The sequence below is a fragment of the Phragmites australis genome, chromosome 2 (genome assembly GCF_958298935.1).
Source record: "Phragmites australis chromosome 2, lpPhrAust1.1, whole genome shotgun sequence".
Taxonomy (NCBI): Eukaryota; Viridiplantae; Streptophyta; class Magnoliopsida; order Poales; family Poaceae; genus Phragmites; species Phragmites australis.
This window is the reverse complement of record NC_084922.1, coordinates 13,919,606-13,925,949: the sequence shown is the minus strand read 5'-3', so window position 1 is coordinate 13,925,949 and position 6,344 is coordinate 13,919,606.

Sequence of the window (6,344 nt, the reverse complement as noted above, 5' to 3'; positions counted from 1 at the left end):
CCTGGGGTGGGTTGGGGAGCATCCACAGTTGACCTTCATTGCGAGGATGAGCCTGACGTCTTGCAACCAAGAGCTGGTTCACCCTTACCAGAAGCCCCTGGGCTCCATGCAGGAGTTCCTTCTTACTCATGTCATTAAGCAGGTCTGCCTATGTACTTAGAAACAAGCAAGCATAAAAAATAATATCAGTTGGGGAGTTTTTTTTTTTTTATCAATGTAAACCTTGTTACTAGCTTTCCATATGGACCAATAGATAGCTGCTAATCCAAGAGTGGCGAAGGGCTTCCCATTCACAAATTTTTCATCAATCCACCTATAATATTGCTGCAAGGAGTTAGGGATGGTACTGACACCAATGAAAATAGAATAACACCCCAAACAACCTTAGCAACAGGGCATATGAAGAAGAGGTGTTGACATGTCTCATTTTGTGTACAAAAATAGCAAGAGGGATCTCCACTACATTTCCTTCTGATCAAATTGCCCTTAGTGAGAATAGAGTTGTGTTCCATTAACCGTAAGAACATTTTAATTTTCAATGGAATTTTTGCTTTCTAGATGTGTTTATATGGCTTGTGGGGAGCATCTCTCACTAGCCAATTATATATTGAAAGTACCTTTTTTATCAAACGACCAAGTGATCACATCATTAACATTTCCTAAATGAACATCCACCAGCCATATCTGCACTAGGCACCATTGAAGCTGTAGATCATTATTTAACAATCTCCTAAAGGTAAGACTCTAATGCAGATTGTGACATTCATGCACAGAGATACCATTTTGATTACAAATAGAATATAATGTTTGGAACATCAAGGAAAGGGGGTCTAGAAGATATCTGCACATCCTCCCGAAATCTTGCTATCTTGCCATTTCCAATCAAAATCTTTCTTCATTGAAGGTAAAAACTCCAGATCTTAAGCAGGTCAGCCCAGCATGGATAGTCACTAAATTTATGCTTGACAGTGGCAACTGAAGCTTGCTGTAGATATTTTTTTGCACAGTAGATTGCCACATGCCTTCACCATTTTCAATTTTCCACCGCCATTTACACATAAGTGCAATGTTCAATTTACTTAAGTCTTTAATGACTAATCCCCATTTTTTCTTTGGCAAGCAAATTCGTTCTCATCGAATTAGATGGTATTTCTTTTTGTTGCCACCACCTTGCCAGAAGAATTTCCTCCTAGCAAGATCTATTCTTCCAAGGATAGTTTTTGGCAGTAAGAACATTGACATTTGATATATTGGAACATTAGAGAGGCTTGCACTAATGAGGATAAGCCTAACACCAATAGAAAGCAAATTTCCTTTCCAAATGTCAAGCTTCTTTAAAACTTTCTCCTCCACTTTGACCCAATCCACGAGATGTGGCCTACTAGGCCTCACTAGAACTCCAAGATATTTAATAGGGACGACCCGATCTGGCCATGGAATATGTCAACATATTTTTTAGCAAGGTCATGACCACCCCCTAAAATGATAACCTAACTTTTCTGGAAATTTATTTTAAGACCAAACATCATTTCATACATGTATAGGAGCAACTTAAGATTATTTGCTTTTTCAAATCTTGTTTGAGGCACAAGATTGTGTCATCGGCATATTGAAGGACAACAATCCTGTCATGTCCCAAAAATGCTAATTACGTAATTAAGCATACGTAATTGTTATCGCATGTGCTTACACGTGTTTCAAATACCTTAGAGATGGTTTAGAGCGCTTTGGAGAATCTCTAAATAACTTGGAGAAGGAAAAGAATAAAGGAGGTTGATGAGGGGGGACTTAGAAAATTTCACCAAAAGAACCCCCTTGCGGTCTGACCGGGGTCACCCGCGGTCTGACCACCAGGTACGCTGCCACGTGGGCTGCCACATGGATTTCCCTTGGTCTGACTATCCAGTCGTGGTTTGATCGCCAGCACACAGAGACTCAACTTAAGGTGGTCAATTGCCTCTCTCACTCTCTCACTATCTCATTTGCTCTCTCTCAACCCCACCCACTCCCTCTCCCTCACGTGCTCTCTCGTTCTCTCTTGCTCTCCCAACCGAACAAGAAAAAAGAGAGGAGGAGCAAGGAGGGGAGGCCAAGGAGGAGGTCTCTGGTTAGCTCCCCCACCGGAGGTGGTTTACCTTGTCGAGCTTGAGCTCCTCGACAACGTCTTCTTCCTCCTCAAGCCGTCCACCACCTCCCTGACGGTGATTTCGAGCTCTGACCATTCCCCAACCTCCACGACCGGACCACAGGCTTGCTAGGATGTGATGAGCACCCTAGACCCTCTCTCATTCCTTCCCCATGGCTAGGTCGACTAGATTTGAGCTCATCGAGTTCAACAATTGCCTCCACCACCATTAGAGGTAATAGCTGAGTTTTGGTTATTTTTGGCGTGTGCTTGTTATCTTATGCAGTAGAGGAAGTCAAGATGATGCTTTAGGTCCAAACTCCCCACCCAAAAGCCACTGGAATCATCACCGGTGAGCTCACCAAGTTCCCCTAGCCGTGCACAGTGGTCTAACCGCCGTTCCATGAGTCCGATCGCCCCTCGGGCCGGTTTGACCGCCAAACCCCAAATCTCTCTACACGCCAGTGGTCTGACCGCATTTTCTCATGGTCTGACCACCACTCCTGGTGGTCTAACTGCCCCTATTGGCGGTCTAACTGCGGTGAACTCAGACAATACTGTTTCAATCGTGCTATATTGAGGACCAACCGTGTCGTTCCCCTGGCTGAGATTCTCATTGAGGGAGTTCAGTTTTCTGCAAATTTGATCCTGCTGGATACAAGAGGAGTGTATGTCATATTGGGAATGAATTATCTTGCCAAAGAGAAGGCCATTATTGATTGTGGTCGGAGGACTGTCACTCTTAATGACATGTCCGGCACCCAAGTCCATTTGAAGCTTAAGGAGATTCATCCTTGCTTTCATGCCCTGAAGGTCGCCACCACCCCGGATCTCAGGGATATTCCTATGGTGTGTGAATTTCCTGATGTCTTTCCAGAGGAATTGCCAAGAATGCCACTGATCAAGCAGTAGAATTCTCAATTGATCTTTTGCCCCGAACGGCCCTGATTTCGAAGAAGACCTATAAGATGCCACCAAATGAATTAGCTGAGTTGAAGAAGCACATTCAGGAGTTGCTATCAAAGGGTTTTATTCGTCTGAGCTCCTCACCTTGGGGATGCCCGACACTCTTTGTGAAGAAAATGGATGGTACTCTGCGAATGTGTGTTGATTACCGTTCGCTGAATGAGGTCACTGTCAAGAATAAGTATCCACTTCCTAGGATCGATATTTTGTATAATCAATTCACTGGTGCCTGGGTTTTCTCAAAGATTCACTTGAGACTGGGTTATCATCAAATCAAGATTCAACCATAGGATATTCCAAAGACGGCTTTCTCGACTCGTTACGGGCTCTATGAGTTTACCGTCATGTCCTTTGGCTTGACTATTGCACTAGCATTTTTCATGTATTTGATGAACACCGTGTTCATGGAGGAACTTGACAAGTTTATTGTGGTTTTCATCAAGGACATTTTATATACTCCAAGACTGAGGAAGAGCATGCCGAACACCTCCTTGTTGTTCTTGGCCGCCTTCAGGATCACCAACTGTATGCCAAGTTCAGCTAATGCGAAATTTGGCTCAAGGAAGTCGCTTTTTTTGGACATGTATTGCCTGAAAATGGTGTCACAGTTGACCCGAGCAAGGTGCATGATGTGCTAAATTGGGTGCAGCCCAAGAATGTCACCGATATCTTGAGTTTTCTCGGACTTACAGGTTATTACTACTGGTTCATCAAGAATTTCTCCAAGATTGCCAAGCCAATGACTGAGCTGTTGAAGCAAGGAAGTGTGTTTGAAGTGGACAAGGGTTTTGATGTCTATTGTGATGCTTCCCGCATAGGCCTCGGATGTATCCTTATGCAAGAGGGCAGAGTTATGGCTTACGCCTCACATGAGTTGAAGGGCCATGAAGAGAACTACCCAACTCATGACTTAGAGCTTGTAGCAGTTGTGCACGCTCTGAAGATTTGGTGCCACTATCTGCTAGGAAATTTTTGTCATATCTATACGGATCACAAGAGTATCAAATACATTTTCACTCAAGCTAATCTGAACATGAGATAGAGAAGATGGCTAACTAATCAAAGATTATGAACTGGAAGTGCATTATCAACCCGATAAGGCGAATGTGGTTGCCGATGCCCTTAGTCAAAAGGCTCGATACAATTGTATTTCGGTCAAGCCTAGAAATACAACACTTTGTGACGATTTCCGCCAGCTTGGACTCGAGATGGTTCCGGAGGGATTTCTTGCAAACTTGGAGATCAAATCCACCCTCCTGGATGAAATCATAGCAGCTTAGAAGGATGACAAGGGCATGGCCCGAATCCAAGGAAAAATGAAGGAATGTAAGGCTATCTGTTTTTCTGAGGATTATCAAGGTGTATTGTGGTTTGAGACCCGGTTAGTTGTTCCGAAAGTCGAGGCATTGAGGAAGAGAATTCTGGATGAAGCGCATGATTCTTTGCTATCCATTCATCACAGGAGCACAAAAATGTACCAAGACCTCAAGCCCAGATATTGGTGGACTCGCATGAAGAGAGATTGCTCGATATGTTGCTTAGTGTGATGTTTGCCAAAGGGTGAAGGCTGAACATCTCAAGCCAGCTGAAACACTTCAACCTTTACCCATTCCCTCTTGGAAGTGGAAGGAGATCGGCATGGATTTCATTACCGGATTGCCGAAGACCTCATATGGATATGACTGGATCTGGGTCGTCGTTGACCGACTCACAAAGTCAGCGCATTTCCTCCCTGTGAAGGCTCGATACAGAGCTAAGGACTATGCAAAGTTGTACCTCACCAGAATTGTTTGCCTTCATGGGATCCCGAAGAAGATTGTCTCTGATTGAGGCACTCAATTCACTTCTCATTTCTGGAAGAGCCTTCATGAGGCTATGAGGACTGAGCTCTTCCATAGCACTGCGTATCATCCTCAAACCGATGGTCGAACTGAGAGGGTGAATCAAATCCTGTAAGACATGCTCCGAGCTTGTGTTGTCATATATGGGAAGAAGTGGAAAATTTACTTGTCATTTGCTGAGTTCTCCTATAACAAAAGTCACCGTTTGAAGCTCTCTATGGCTGAAGATGTCGAACACTGTTGAATTAGTCTAAATCTGGCGAAAGGGCTTTTTCGGGCCTGGATTTGGACAAAGAGGCAGAAGAGCATGTTCTGACTATTCGAAAGTGTCTTCTCATACCTCAATCGTAACAGAAGAGCTATGCGGATCGCCACCAGAGAGAACTTGTGTTCGAGATAGGAGATTTTGTGTATCTCAAGGTTTCTCCTCTCAAAGGAGTGTGATGCTTTCAAGTCAGCAGGAAGCTAGCACCCCGATATGTGGGACCATTCCAAATTATTGCTCGGTGTGGAGAGGTGGCCTACCAATTGGACTTACCTCCGTCCCTCTCCACCGTGCATAATGTGTTCAACTCCTCACAATTGAAGAAATGCCTTCGATTCCCCACCAAGGTCATTGAAATGGCAAATCAAGACTTGCAACCTGATCTGACATATTACGAGCGACCCATCCGAATTTTGGATGAATCGGAATGTGACTCGATGTCGCTCAACTAAATTTATCAAGGTTCAGTGGAGCAACCACACCGAGGATGAAGCGACATGGGAGCGGGAGGATAGAATCCACTCCGAGTATCCTGAACTCTTTGAGAGTTTGTAAATGACATTGTAATTTGGCACATTAGAACATCTCTCATATATATGGTTCAGTGTCATACTTGTTAGAAGCGTCATTCCCAAAGAAATCTGAGTCGAAACCCTTCGAACTATAAGCAAGCCGAGATTATCTTTCCTCTCTTTTGGCTCGCGGTCTAGCCGGTACCTCTGTCGGTCTAACTGTTGGTAGGCGGTCTAACCGCTAAGTGACTTGTGGTCTAACCATCAGAGCCCAAAACTCTCTCTATAGATTTCGGTCTAACCGTGGATCCCGCAGTCCAACTGAGCCGTGGTCTGACTAGGACCATCTTGGTCAGACCGCCAATTCACAGAGGGTCCCATGGCAATCTGTTCGTCTTGTTGGCAATGATCAACGTAATTCCTTTCCCATTTGTGGAAGGTTTCTTTCCCCCTTGTCGCTATCCACATCTCCCAAAGTCTACCGAATCTCAAGACGAGATTCTCCTTAAGGGGGGAGGTTTGTCACATCCCAAAAATACTAATTATATAATTAAGCATGCATAATAATTATCGCATGTGCTTACATGTGTTTGCCTATCAAAGACTAGTTAAATATATTTCAAATACCTTAGAGA